Genomic DNA, 14,903 nt, shown 5'->3' with positions numbered 1-14,903 from the left:
ATTAGGATAGTCTCAGTAGGACACAGTAATGCCGCGTTACATTAGGATAGTCTCAGTAGGACACAGTAACGCTGCGTCACATTAGGATAGTCTCGGTAGGACACAGTAACACATCTTTACATTAGGATAGTCTCAGTAGGACACAGTAATGCCGCGTTACATTAGGATAGTCTCAGTAGGACACAGTAATGCCGCATTACATTAGGATAGTCTCAGTAGGACACAGTAACGCTGCGTTACATTACGACAGTCTCAGTAGGACACAGTAACGCTGCGTTACATTAGGATAGTCTCAGTAGGACACAGTAACGCTGCGTTACATTAGGATAGTCTCAGTAGGACACAGTAACGCCGCGTTACATTAGGATAGTCTCAGTAGGACACAGTTACGCTGCGTTACATTAGAATAGTCTCAGTAGGACACAGTAACGCCGCGTTACATTAGGATAGTCTCAGTAGGACACAGTAACGCCGCGTTACATTAGGATAGTCTCAGTAGGACACAGTTACGCTGCGTCACATTAGGATAGTCTCAGTAGGACACAGTAACGCTGCGTCACATTAGGATAGTCTCAAAAGAACACAGTAACGCCGCGTTACATTAGGATAGTCTCAGTAGGACACAGTAACGCCGCGTTACATTAGGATAGTCTCAGTAGGACACAGTAACGCTGCGTCACATTAGGATAGTCTCAGTAGGACACAGTAACGCTGCGTTACATTAGGATAGTCTCAAAATAACACAGTAACGCCGCGTTACATTAGGATAGTCTCAGTAGGACACAGTAATGCCGCGTTACATTAGGATAGTCTCAGTAGGACACAGTAACGCTGCGTTACATTAGGATAGTCTCAGTAGGACACAGTAACGCCGTGTCACATTAGGATAGTCTCAGTAGGACATAATAACGCCGTGTCACATTAGGATAGTCTCAGTAGGACACAGTAACGCTGCGTTACATTAGGATAGTCTCAGTAGGACACAGTAACGCTGCGTTACATTAGGATAGTCTCAGTAGGACACAGTAACGCAGCGTTACATTAGGATAGTCTCAGTAGGACACAGTAACGCCGCGTTACATTAGGATAGTCTCAGTAGGACACAGTAACGCCGCGTTACATTAGGATAGTCTCAGTAGGACACAGTAACGCAGCGTTACATTAGGATAGTCTCAGTAGGACATAATAACGCCGTGTCACATTAGGATAGTCTCAGTAGGACACAGTAACGCCGCGTTACATTAGGATAGTCTCAGTAGGACACAGTAACGCCGCGTTACATTAGGATAGTCTCAGTAGGACACAGTAACGCCGCGTTACATTAGGATAGTCTCAGTAGGACACAGTAACGCTGCGTTACATTAGGATAGTCTCAGTAGGACACAGTAACGCTGCGTTACATTAGGATAGTCTCAGTAGGACACAGTAACGCTGCGTTACATTAGGATAGTCTCAGTAGGACACAGTAACGCAGCGTTACATTAGGATAGTCTCAGTAGGACACAGTAACGCTGCGTTACATTAGGATAGTCTCAGTAAGACACAGTAACGCTGCGTTACATTAGGATAGTCTCAGTAGGACACAGTAACGCCGCGTTACATTAGGATAGTCTCAGTAGGACACAATAACGCCGTGTCACATTAGGATAGTCTCAGTAGGACACAGTAACGCCGCGTTACATTAGGATAGTCTCAGTAGGACACAGTAACGCCGCGTTACATTAGGATAGTCTCAGTAGGACACAGTAACGCTGCGTCACATTAGGATAGTCTCAGTAGGACACAGTAACGCTGCGTCACATTAGGATAGTCTCAGTAGGACACAGTAACGCTGCGTTACATTAGGATAGTCTCAGTAGGACACAGTTACGCTGCGTCACATTAGGATAGTCTCAGTAGGACACAGTAACGCTGCGTTACATTAGGATAGTCTCAGTAGGACACAGTAACGCTGTGTTACATTAGGATAGTCTCAGTAGGACACAGTTACGCTGCGTTACATTAGGATAGTCTCAGTAGGACACAGTAACGCCGCGTTACATTAGGATAGTCTCAGTAGGACACAGTAACGCCGCGTCACATTAGGATAGTCTCAGTAGGACACAGTAACGCTGCGTTACATTAGGATAGTCTCAGTAGGACACAGTAACGCTGCGTTACATTAGGATAGTCTCAGTAGGACACAGTAACGCCGCGTCACATTAGGATAGTCTCAGTAGGACACAGTAACGCTGCGTTACATTAGGATAGTCTCAGTAGGACACAGTAACGCTACGTTACATTAGGATAGTCTCAGTAGGACACAGTAACGCAGCGTTACATTAGGATAGTCTCAGTAGGACACAGTAACGCTGCGTTACATTAGGATAGTCTCAGTAGGACACAGTAACGCTGCGTTACATTAGGATAGTCTCAGTAGGACACAGTAACGCTGCGTTACATTAGGATAGTCTCAGTAGGACACAGTAACGCTGCGTTACATTAGGATAGTCTCAGTAGGACACAGTAACGCTGCGTTACATTAGGATAGTCTCAGTAGGACACAGTAACGCTGCGTTACATTAGGATAGTCTCAGTAGGACACAGTAACGCTGCGTCACATTAGGATAGTCTCAGTAGGACACAGTAACGCCGCGTTACATTAGGATAGTCTCAGTAGGACACAGTAACGCTGCGTTACATTAGGATAGTCTCAGTAGGACACAGTAACGCCGCGTCACATTAGGATAGTCTCAGTAGGACACAGTAACGCTGCGTTACATTAGGATAGTCTCAGTAGGACACAGTAATGCCGCGTTACATTAGGATAGTCTCAGTAGGACACAGTAACGCTGCGTTACATTAGGATAGTCTCAGTAGGACACAGTAACGCTGCGATACATTAGGATAGTCTCAGTAGGACACAGTAACGCTGCGTTACATTAGGATAGTCTCAGTAGGACACAGTAACGCTGTGTCACATTAGGATAGTCTCAGAAGGACACAGTTCCAAGGAATGAAGTAGCCAGAACTAAGCTTCCCTTCTTTTGTGTCTTTTACAGGCACTGGTAAAAGAAGTCATGTAAATCTTTCACTTTTAACTCTTCCTCTAGAAAAAGAGGAATTGGCTGTGAATTTGTCTTGAGCAATAAAGCTAATCAAATATTGATGGTGGTCCTAAATGTTTAAATTGATCAATTCTGGTAACCAATCTCAATTTCTACTGTAGTAATGTGAAATGAATAAATTAGATATGCTTCAGGTAAGGCATTATATCAGATCTATACCGCCCATGTGAGATGTGACGACAATATATCCATCTCCCCCATCAATATATTTCACAGGAAAAGATGTATAGGCACATAGCGAGAGGTTAAGAGGGATTTTTCAGCTCAGTCTATACAGAGCGATGGTTTTAGTCAACTTTGATTCTGTAAGTTAAGAATGTGTTGAAAAAGATGAGTTGAGGACAGGAGGATATGAAAGGGATTATAGAAGCAGCATAATCAGCCCTGAAGTCCGATTGAAAGATATCATTTATTCATCTAACATGATTCTGATAAGACATTAGTGGAATATATTACCATCTGCTTAGACTAGTAAACAGGAGTTCCTATGTTGAAATCCCAGCAGTGCCTCCATTTGTGACCATCTCGTCTATAGCAGCAATATTCTCTAATTTAATAATATCTAACAGAGAGAGATTGAGACATGCAGTACAGTCTATCAGTTGGGGCCTATAAATAGGTGAGCCGCAGTAATAGAGGTAGCTGAACTATATGTGAGAGTTCATGTGTATTTACTGTTATGTGTGGGTAGGACCATTGTAATCATTTCTTAGAGATGGAGAGAGATGGAGAGAGATGAAGAGTGGGATATCACACGTCCGGTGCCAGTGATTAGGATTCGGATCTGTCTGTAATGAATGTGTTTCATTTGTCAATGGGACTCAGACAGTGCTAGCCCTGTGAAGCTGAGTATCTGGACACAGCTGCATCTGCCAACCAGAGCCGAGGATTCATTTGGACACAGACGCGCAGTCACGCACCTGATGCACACGCACCTGATGCACACGCATGCTCACACACACACAGGCCACAACCCTCTTGCTGTTTTGGCCACGTAAGCTTAGCCTGGTACAACAACCATTATATCTACTGTATATCCAACAGTTTAAGAAAATAATTTGTGCTTTTCCTGATTTACCTCAGATGTTACTTAGATGTTTCCTAATAAATAGAGCCTGAAGAGTCTGTTATACAGTAGGAGTTCAGCCCTGTCCTAATAAACAGAGCCTGAAAGAGTCTGTTATACAGTAGGAGTTCAGCCCTGTCCTAATAAACAGAGCCTGAAGAGTCTGTTATACAGTAGGAGTTCAGCCCTGTCCTAATAAACAGAGCCTGAAGAGTCTGTTATACAGTAGGAGTTCAGCCCTGTCCTAATAAATAGAGCCTGAAGAGTCTGTTATACAGTAGGAGTTCAGCCCTGTCCTAATAAATAGAGCCTGAAAGAGTCTGTTATACAGTAGGAGTTCAGCCCTGTCCTAATAAACAGAGCCTGAAGAGTCTGTTATACAGTAGGAGTTCAGCCCTGTCCTAATAAATAGAGCCTGAAGAGTCTGTTATACAGTAGGAGTTCAGCCCTGTCCTAATAAACAGAGCCTGAAAGAGTCTGTTATACAGTAGGAGTTCAGCCCTGTCCTAATAAACAGAGCCTGAAGAGTCTGTTATACAGTAGGAGTTCAGCCCTGTCCTAATAAATAGAGCCTGAAGAGTCTGTTATACAGTAGGAGTTCAGCCCTGTCCTAATAAATAGAGCCTGAAAGAGTATGTTATACAGTAGGAGTTCAGCCCTGTCCTAATAAACAGACCCCGAAGAGTCTGTTATACAGTAGGAGTTCAGCCCTGTCCTAATAAATAGAGCCTGAAAGAGTCTGTTATACAGTAGGAGTTCAGCCCTGTCCTAATAAATAGAGCCTGAAGAGTCTGTTATACAGTAGGAGTTCAGCCCTGTCCTAATAAATAGAGCCTGAAGGATTCTGTTACAGGAGTTCTATGTCCTAGGTCCTATTCTGCCTCAAAGTTACGCCTCATTAATATTACTGAATTAATCATGTGTTCAGCTCAACACCATTAGACAGTCATTTAAGGTCTAATTGCTTTGTAATCAATCACTGGAGACCCTCAAACCTCCCTGTCTTTCAGTTATAAATGTGTGTGTCTGTGTGTATGTTTCCAGATGTGGGCACATGCCAGCGTTTCCGGTCACGTGACATTATATTGCTGGCTTTCGTCCGAGCATAAAAAGCATAAAACAGACAAAACGATGGCGTCCTTTCTGGACTCTGGTAGCGCTGAGGCTGCGGCTCTGACAACACATTAGACTGGGTCTGTGTCTGTAGGACATTAGGTACCGTTCCACAGCTGGTGCAGAGGCAAGGTGGCCATATGGATCATTTGGGTTATTGATCCCAAACTGATTTGATTGGTTTAAAACTGATTTGGGTCAATAAGAGGGGTTGGAGGGTTTTTCTAGAGATCAGCCAGGCAGGAGCACAGCTGATCTTACTCTGTCTCACAGAATAACACACCAAACTCTGACAACTAATTTCTGCCTCTTTTCTCCCATAATATGCTGTGACATTCAGTTTGTAATTGCAAGAATTGTAATCCAAGTGTGGAAGTATTGATTTATGTGACCAAGTAGATGGAATTCTAACTTCAATTCTTCACTCTACTGTTATCTGTTTTATTAGATGGATAGATGATGGATAGATATTGATGGATAGATGTTGATGGATAGATGTTGATGGATAGATGGTGATGGATAGATGTTGATGGATAGATGTTGATGGATATATGATGATGGATAGATGTTGATGGATAGATGTTGATGGATAGATGTTGATGGATATATGATGATGGATAGATGTTGATGGATAGATGTTGATGGATAGATGGTGATGGATAGATGTTGATGGATAGATGTTGATGGATATATGATGATGGATAGATGTTGATGGATAGATGTTGATGGATAGATGTTGATGGATAGATGTTGATGGATATATGTTGATGGATAGATGTTGATGGATAGATGTTGTGTGTAACCTTGAGACCACCAACACAGTTGAGTCACTTTTTTTGGTAGCATAGCAATGTCATGGATGGGGAGGTTTTAGACTGTCCTTCACAAATACAGTGAGCTACAAAAGTATTTGGACATTGGCAATGTTTTTGTTGTTTTGGCTCTGTACTCAAGCATTTGAGAAAGTTACAGAAGCACAAATATCATACCCCCCCAAAAAAACTTAGAACCTCCTCTGTTATTGTAATGGTGAGAGGTTGGGCCCATCTCAAACGACACCCTGTTCCTTATAGTGCGTGACTTTTGACCTCTGGAATAGGGGGCCATTTGGGGTGCAACCTACCTCTCTCTGGAAAACAAAGAAAGATGAGAAAGTAGTGTAATGAATCAGCAGTCAATACATTCTGTTACAGAAATACAGCAGAAAACATCCTCATTAGAGGTGTATTCTGGAGAGAGAGAAAGTTCAGATAGAGATGTTTGTTTGTAGACCAGACATGCTTCTCTGTGATAGAAAATAGGAAACAGTGTCAACTCTATATATTGTATTTCTATCTGCAGTGATAGGATTGAACGCCACTGAATAAGCAGCCTTGACAGTTCAATGATGGTCGAGGCATCATCTTTTCTCCAGTCACTGTGGTAAAGTCATGGATGTGGAGGTCTCAGGCTGATATTCACACACACACACACACACAGAACAAGCACACACACACACACTCACGCATGCAAAGAACACACACACAGAACAAGCACACACACACACACTCACGCATGCATGCAAAGAACACACACACACAGAACAAGCACACACACACACACACACTCACGCATGCAAAGAACACACACACAGAACAAGCACACACACACACACACTCACGCATGCACAGAACACACACACACGCTCAAAACACACACACACAGATCAAGCACACACACACAGAATGTGCTTAGTCTGTGCTGTCATGCTTGACAGCCCGTCCCATGAGTGCTGTGTGTCACGAACTTTCACAGCCTACAGGATGAACCTACTGCCTCCCCCTCACACACACACACACTCCCCCTCACACAATATACACACTCGTACACATGAACATGCAAGCTCACATGCACACACGCTAATGTACACACCAATTTGGATAAAAACATGTGCACATACATTGTACAAAATATTGTGCTAGTTCTACTTTTAAAATATAACAACTATTTGCATAATCTTTTTGAGTATTTCAAACATGAGGTATTCTTATGTATAATATACGGTATACCTACTTAACTTCTGCTGTTTCACAAACACTCATATATTAAGTCCAGCATAAAAAAATGGCTTATGTCCAACTTCATTTTATCAATTTCAAAACTGTTATTATTCGTCTGATCTACTTTAATCTTACTTTCAGTTTTACATTTGTTTACCATTCTTTTATGTTTCTGATTATTAGTCATTTTAACCCACTTTAGCAGGCATTGTTGAACACAGTGCTCATTCCACAGGCAGAGCTGCAAGCCTGGTAGGATGCTGCATTTGCCTCTGATATTAAGGGTGATGCATGTGGACTAGCTGATGGTGGGAAAGGCTGGTCAGATCAGTGAATGTCAGTTTTCCTGACAGTTCTGATATCCGTTCATCATGATCCATTACACCTCATAGCACAACAAGCTGCTTAATACTAATATAGAAATGTACTTTCTTTCTTCAAACATGCATACAACATTGTGGAAAGGTATCATAACATCTTAAAATGTTGAAATACCCACAATCCTCTAACAACGGAGCCACATGGCAAGTTGTTGCAAAAACGTACAATTCTTAACCCTTGTGTGGTGTTCGGGTCTGTGGGACCCATTTTCAATGTTAACTCAAAGAAAAATGACACAATGAATTATTATTTCAACCTGAGACTCATTGGCCTTGGCTCATTTTCTGTGAAGAACATGTAAAATAACACATTTTCATTGAGCGCACACTGTGCACCTCCCTACATATTTATATTACATATGTGGTGTTCGGGTCCACTGGACCCGAGGGTCATAAAAGTGTGGAAAAGTGTGTGTGTAGGTGAAAACAAGTCAAAATTGAGCAAAAAGGTTTGCTGTGTGCCTTCTCTTTGTCTTCCTCCTCCCTGGGCCTGCTGTTTCAACATAGCACCAATATCCTGTCTGTCTCCCTACCTGTCTCCCGCTTTTCTCGCACTCTTTACCCTTTGTAGTGTGTGAAACTACACAATGTCTTGCGGGAACCTGCACAATGTTATTACAATACATTATTTAGATACATTGTAAAAAATGTATTTTCCCACACTCTACCCCAGCCAGGTGCAAATTGGGGGAGGGACACAACAAATAAATAGCTTTGTATGTGTGGCTCCTTACCACAATCAGTCAGCATGGCATTTAGAAATCATTTTTGTAGAGAGAGAAGTTAGTGTGGAAGGAGCGTCTTCCACTTTGGAAGATGAAGAATTTTCCCGAATATGAGGATCATGTCTCTGTCAATTCAGAGTCTGACAGTGAGTTGGTAGAAGAGGATGAGATTGGCCCTCAGCCAGCCCCAGGACCAGCGCGTCAGTAGCCTGCCCCTGGATTAGCCTGTCAGCAACCAGCCCATCAGCAGCCTGTAGGAGGAGAAATATGGATGTCAAAAAATTGTGAAATTGAATGGTCTTCTTGCCGAAGGAATGAGCCACCCCACATGGCTGCCAATGTGATGAGGATGTAACCAGGGTGATCTAGGTAAATGGCAAATATTAACCATGTATGGTGTCTATATTGCTTGCAAATCATATGAGTCAACATCTAAGTATTAAGTATTTTTATGTAAATTGTTATGGCTGTATTGTTTTAAAAACCCAATAATGTTGTGGGTCCATCAGACCCCCAAACATTGGGTGAATAACAAAATGGGTTAAATTGGAGTAAATTAAACAGAGTTTTCCTTGTAGTTATTTTTACACACAAATAATCGTTCAGATTTTGCAGTATATTACATTTTCTAATGTAATGCTTTTTGAACACAGAAATGTAATAAGATATTCAAATATTGATGTGAAACCAGAAACCTGCATTTTTATCTGAAAATCATAAATTTTTTCACTTGCTCGCACACACACACCCACACACACGCACGCGCTCTGTAGGCTAGATAAGATATGATCACATCCAAGGCAAGGCAGCAGGTTCCTGTGCTGTGTTCTACAGTATAAGTGATAGTGTATGAAATAATCTTGTATATAGTGCACTGTAAAAAGACCATTCTGGAACACCCAAAAATATTTTAGAGCTCATGGCCTCCCATACTGTTCCATCATCACCATAGCAACATGGCACGACTCCTGTCAGGGCTTAGTAAAACGTTATTGATTACCCTTAGCCTTAGTCTGAATGACTCCCTGTGGACACACACACCTAACTGCACCTCTCTCACACACACACACACACACACACACACACACAGGAAGTTAGGAGTGTGTGCGTGTGCTTGTGTGTGCGTTTAGTGCAGTTGTATTGGAGGAGCTGTTTAATCTCACTCAATCCTACAGAGTTGTCCTGTCTTCTGAGGGCCTCCGCGTAGCTGCGTTGGTCCTGCAGTGGAGGGGGGCCAGGTCTGGGCCGGGGGGCTGTGGGGTAGTAGGCTAGTTCCGTCCAGTCTGGCTGCACCGATGAAGGTGGTGATGCTCTGGTGGTGGGTGGGACCAGTGGGATGCGCTGGGTCTGGTGGGGCGTTGGGGGGGTCTGGGGCTCCTTGGTGTTGCAGTGGGTGGTCATCTGTCCTATGTCAAGTGAGGCATGGAATGTTTGTCTACCAAGTGTCACGTCCTGGCAAACATCTCTCTCTCTCTTCTCTCTCCTCACTCTTGCCTCTCTCTCTCCTCTTTCCTCTCTCAAATATCTCTCTCTCTCTCTCTCCTCTTTCCTCTCTCGCTCTCTGGATGTGTGAAGCCCCACTTGAACACAGAACAGGAAACGCTGCAACTCCTTTGATGTAATCATATACTATTAATCATCCCTACAGGGGACCTGTGTGTGTGTCTGTGTGTGTCTGTGTGTGTCTGTGCATAATTGAAAATGTGCTTATGCTTGTGTGAGCACAGAAATTTCAAAGACCCAATTTACCTCTTTCTGTTTTCTGGAGGATTCTTGACCCAGTTTGGTCTCAAACGCCCAACTCTCAGAGTTGGTTTGGGGACTTTGGGTGTAAGATGTATTTTGGAGGGAGCAGCTCTGATGAGTTGTAAAGTACTGTATATAGTGGCACAGTTTCAGGTTGGAAAAGAGGCTGGCTGGTCAGTACTAAAGTAAAGGCACCTCTAAATAGACGTGACACAAGAGGGACATTTGATCTGAATCATATTAACATAAGCCTATTTGAGTTTACACCTATTTCAGGTTTTACCTACTTCAGGTTATACCTACAGTATTCAGCTTGTCAGTGATCTAGTTTTTGCGCTCAGGAGCACGCACGCACGCACGCACGCACGCACGCACGCACGCACGCACGCACGCACGCACGCACGCACGCACGCACGCACGCACGCACGCACGCACGCACGCGCAGCGCGCGCACACGCACACGCACACGCACACGCACACGCACGCACACACACACACACACACACACACACACACACACACACACACACACACACACACACACACACACACACACACACACACACACACCTAACCTTGAGGGGACACAACATTCAGTCCCATTCCAAATCCTATTTTCCCTAATCCCTAATGCTAAAACTAACCCTAGCTCCTAACCAACGCCCCCCTCAGAGAGAGACACAGATGCATTTGACATCTCACATTTTTCAACATGTTTTTTACAAAAGGATAGATTTGGAGTTAGATAAACTTGGATTTTTCAGTGGGTATATATGCAGGATGCTAACCTCCCCAGCATGGCCTTCACTCCAGATCAAAACTCCAAACCTACAACCTAAATTTTGACCAAAATTACCCAGAGAGATTACGGCTTCCAAGGTTTTCTTTTCCCAAGCTATACAGAGGGTGCTCTAGCAAACAAACAGCAGAGACCTGAGGACACCATCCAACCTGGAACTGAGTGAGTAGTTACTGCCTAGTGGTTAGAGCGTTGGACTAGTAACCGAAAGGTTGCAAGATCGAATCCCCGAGCTGACAAAGTACAAATCTGTCGTTCTGCCCCTGAACAAGGCAGTTAACCCACTGTTCCTAGGCCGTCATTGAAAATAAGAATTTGTTCTTAACTGACTTGCCTACTTAAATAAAGGTTTAAAAAACCAAGAAGTTCTGGATCAACAACATAGCTCAGGCAGTAGGAAGCTCTCTCATCCATTTATATGCAGATGATACAGTCTTATACTCAGCTGGCCCCTCCCCGGATGTTGTGTTAAACGCTCTACATCAAAGCTTTCTTTAGTGTCCAACAAGCTTTCTCTGCCCTTAACCTTGTTCTGAACACCTCCAAAACAAAGGTCATGTGGTTTGGTAAGAAGAATGCTCCTCTCCCCACCAGTGTGATTACTACCTCTGAGGGTTTAGAGCTTGAGGTAGTCACTTCATACAAGTACTTAAGAGTATGGCTAGACGGTACACTGTCCTTCTCTCAGCACATATTAAAGCTGCAGGCTAAAGTTAAATCTAGACTTGGTTTCCTCTATCGTAATCGCTCCTCTTTCAGCCCAGCTGCCAAACTAACCCTGATTCAGATGACCATCCTACCCATGCTAGGTTACGGAGACGTAATGTATAGATCGGCAGGTAAGGGTGCTCTCGAGCGGCTAGACGCTCTTTACCATTCGGTCATCAGATTTGTCACCAACGCTCCTTATAGGACACATCACTGCACTCTATACTCAACTGTACACTGGTCATCTCTGTATATCCGTCGCAAGACCCACTGTTTGATGCTTATTAATAAAACCCTCTTAGGCCTCACTCCCCCCTGTCTGAAATATCTACAGCAGCCCTCAACCTCCACATACAACACCCATTCTGCCAGTCACATTCTGTTAAAGGTCCCCAAACCACACACATCCCTGGGTCACTCCTCTTTTCACTTTGCTGCAGCTAGCGACTGGAACAAGCTGCAACAAACACTCAAACTGGACAGTTTTATCTCAATCTCTTCCTTAAAAGACTCAATCATGGACACTCTTACTGACAGTTGTGGCTGCTTTGTGTGATGTATTGTTGTCTCTACCTTCTTGCCCCTTGTACTGTTGTCTGTGCCCAATAATGTTTGTACCATGTTTTGTGCTGCTACCATGTTGTGGTTATGCTGTGTTGCTACCATGTTGTGTTGCTACCATGTTGTGTTGCTGCCATGTTGTGGTTATGCTGTGTTGCTACCATGCTGTATTGTCATGTGTTGCTGCCTTGCTATATTGTTGTCTTAGGTCTCTCTTTATGTAGTGTTCTCTCTCTTGTTGTGATGTGTGTTTTGTCCCATATACAGTATGTCCTATATTTATTTATTTTTAATTTTTAATCCCAGCCCCCATCCCCACAGGTGGCCTTTTGCCTTTCGGTAGGCCTTCATTGTAAATAAGAATTTGTTCTTAAGAGACTTGCTTAGTTAAATAAAGGTTAAATAACAAAAATAAACCTTAACATAATTCTAACCCTAACACTAATTCTAACCTTAACCCTAAACCCCCTAGAAATACCATTTGACCTCGTGGGGACTAACAAAATGTCCCCAGTTGGTCAAATTTCTGTCAGTGACTGTGTTATTTTGCCCATCTTAATCTTTTATTTTATTGGCCAGTCTGATATATGGCTTTTTCTTTGCAACTCTGCCTAGAAGGCCAGCATCCCGGAGTCGCCTCTTCACTGTTGACGTTGAGACTGGTGTTTTGCAGGTACTATTTAATGAAGCTGCCAGTTAAGGACTTGTGAGGCGTCTGTTTCTCAAACTAGACACTCTAATGTACTTGTCCTCTTGCTCAGTTGTGCACCGGGGCCTCCCACTCCTCTTTCTATTCTGGTTAGAGACAGTTTGCGCTGTTCTGTGAAGGGAGTAGTACACAGCGTTGTACAAAATCTTTAGTTTCTTGGCAATTTCTCGCATGGAATAGCCTTAATTTCTCAGTCTAAAGAAGGACAGTTTTATTAAGTCTTTAATCAGGACAACAGTTTTCAGCTGTGCTAACATAATTGCAAAAGGGTTTTCTAATGATCAATTAACCTTTTAAAATGATAAACTTGGATTAGCTAACACAACGTGGCATTGGAACACAGGAGTGATGGTTGCTGATAATGGGCCTCTGTACGCCGATGTAGATATTCCATTAAAAATACGCCGTTTCCAGCTACAATAGTCATTTACAACATTAACAATGTTTACACTGTATTTCTGATCAATTTGATGTTATTTTTATGGACAAAAAAATGGCTTTTCTTTTAAAAACAAGGAAAGTAAACGGTAGTGTATGTTAATATTGTAAAAATATCACTTAATCTCCATAGTACGCTTTGGCAAAATGTACATTGTTACGTCATGCCAATAAAGAACATTGAATTGAATTGAGAGAGAGAGGGGAGAGAGAGGAGAGAGAGAGAGCGAGAGGGAAAAGAGAGAGGAGAGAGAGAGAGGAGAGAGATGGAGAGAGGAGAGAGAGAGGGGAGAGAGAAAGAGATTGTGTGAGTGTGTCTCAATGCTAGAACCCATAATCCCTTGTGTGCTGGTTTATACTCCCAAGGGGTCTAGGGGTCTTTCCTCCCAAGGGCCCCTGTAGGAATAGAGTGATCATTGGGCCCCAGGATGGTACTGTGAGGAGAGTCATGTTCTGTCCAACAGGTTGCTGTGATAGAGAGCTATACATAGAGAGCTATACATAGAGAGCTATACATAGAGAGTGATACAATAACATGTTGGGCTGCAACGGCAGTGGCAGAACTCAGTGTGTGTAGCTTTGCTTCAAACATCCATTCAAATGAGAACATGTTTCACTCCTTTGACAAAGATTTCCCGGACACAAATTATCTCAATTGAAAATGCATTTTGTCTAGGATCATTCTAGGCTGCAGATAGCCTAGCAGTTAAGAGTTTTGGGCCGGTAACCCAGAGGTCGCTATTTTGAATCACCGAATTGACTTGTTGAAAAATCTGTCGATGTGCCCTTGAACAAGGCACTTAACCCTAGTTACTTTGGATAAGAGCGTCTGCTAAATGACTAAAATGACATCTGTGTTTGGGAAACCGCCCCAGAAAGTGTCAACACTCGTGGATTTCTTTTAGGTAAGAATTAAGGGTGAGCTTTAGGACCAACTCCAGTGTTGGAGGTCTGTGTGATGTCTGTGTGATGGAACACCATTAACACCTCAACACACAACATAACATCAGTTGGGAGAAATATTGACAAAACATCTTCCATCTTATCCATGGCTTTACTAGGCTCCATATGCTATTCATGTGGATGGGGAAATGAATTGACTCTGATGCCTGAAGTGAGATTACGATAAGATGAAGCCATAATGAAGTTAGCGTGGATGAGCTCATTAGAGAGAGAGAAAGAGAAAGAAGATATAGGGGGAAGAGAGAGAGTAGCAGGGTGTAGACTGGAAGAGAGAAGGGAAGAAAAGATAGAACGAGAGAGGCAGAAAGAGATATGCAGGGGATAGACAGAGATAGGTAGGAGAGAGGGGCAGAAGATAGAAAGTGGAAAAGAGAGAGCTGAGCTGCGAGGCCTTATACAGTCTGCACTATTTATGCAGTATTCTGCACTATTTAAAACTGTCTGGGCCCATATGAATTTCACATCTAGATCAGAACAGAGTGCTTTCAAAAAGAGAGGGAATATCTCTGAGACGGAGAACATTTGATGTCTCTGCTCTCTTCAGTACAT

This window comes from Salvelinus namaycush, chromosome 1 (assembly GCF_016432855.1).
Source record: "Salvelinus namaycush isolate Seneca chromosome 1, SaNama_1.0, whole genome shotgun sequence".
Taxonomy (NCBI): domain Eukaryota; kingdom Metazoa; phylum Chordata; class Actinopteri; order Salmoniformes; family Salmonidae; genus Salvelinus; species Salvelinus namaycush.
The sequence above is the reverse complement of the archived record's forward strand: the minus strand, read 5'-3'. Positions refer to the sequence as shown.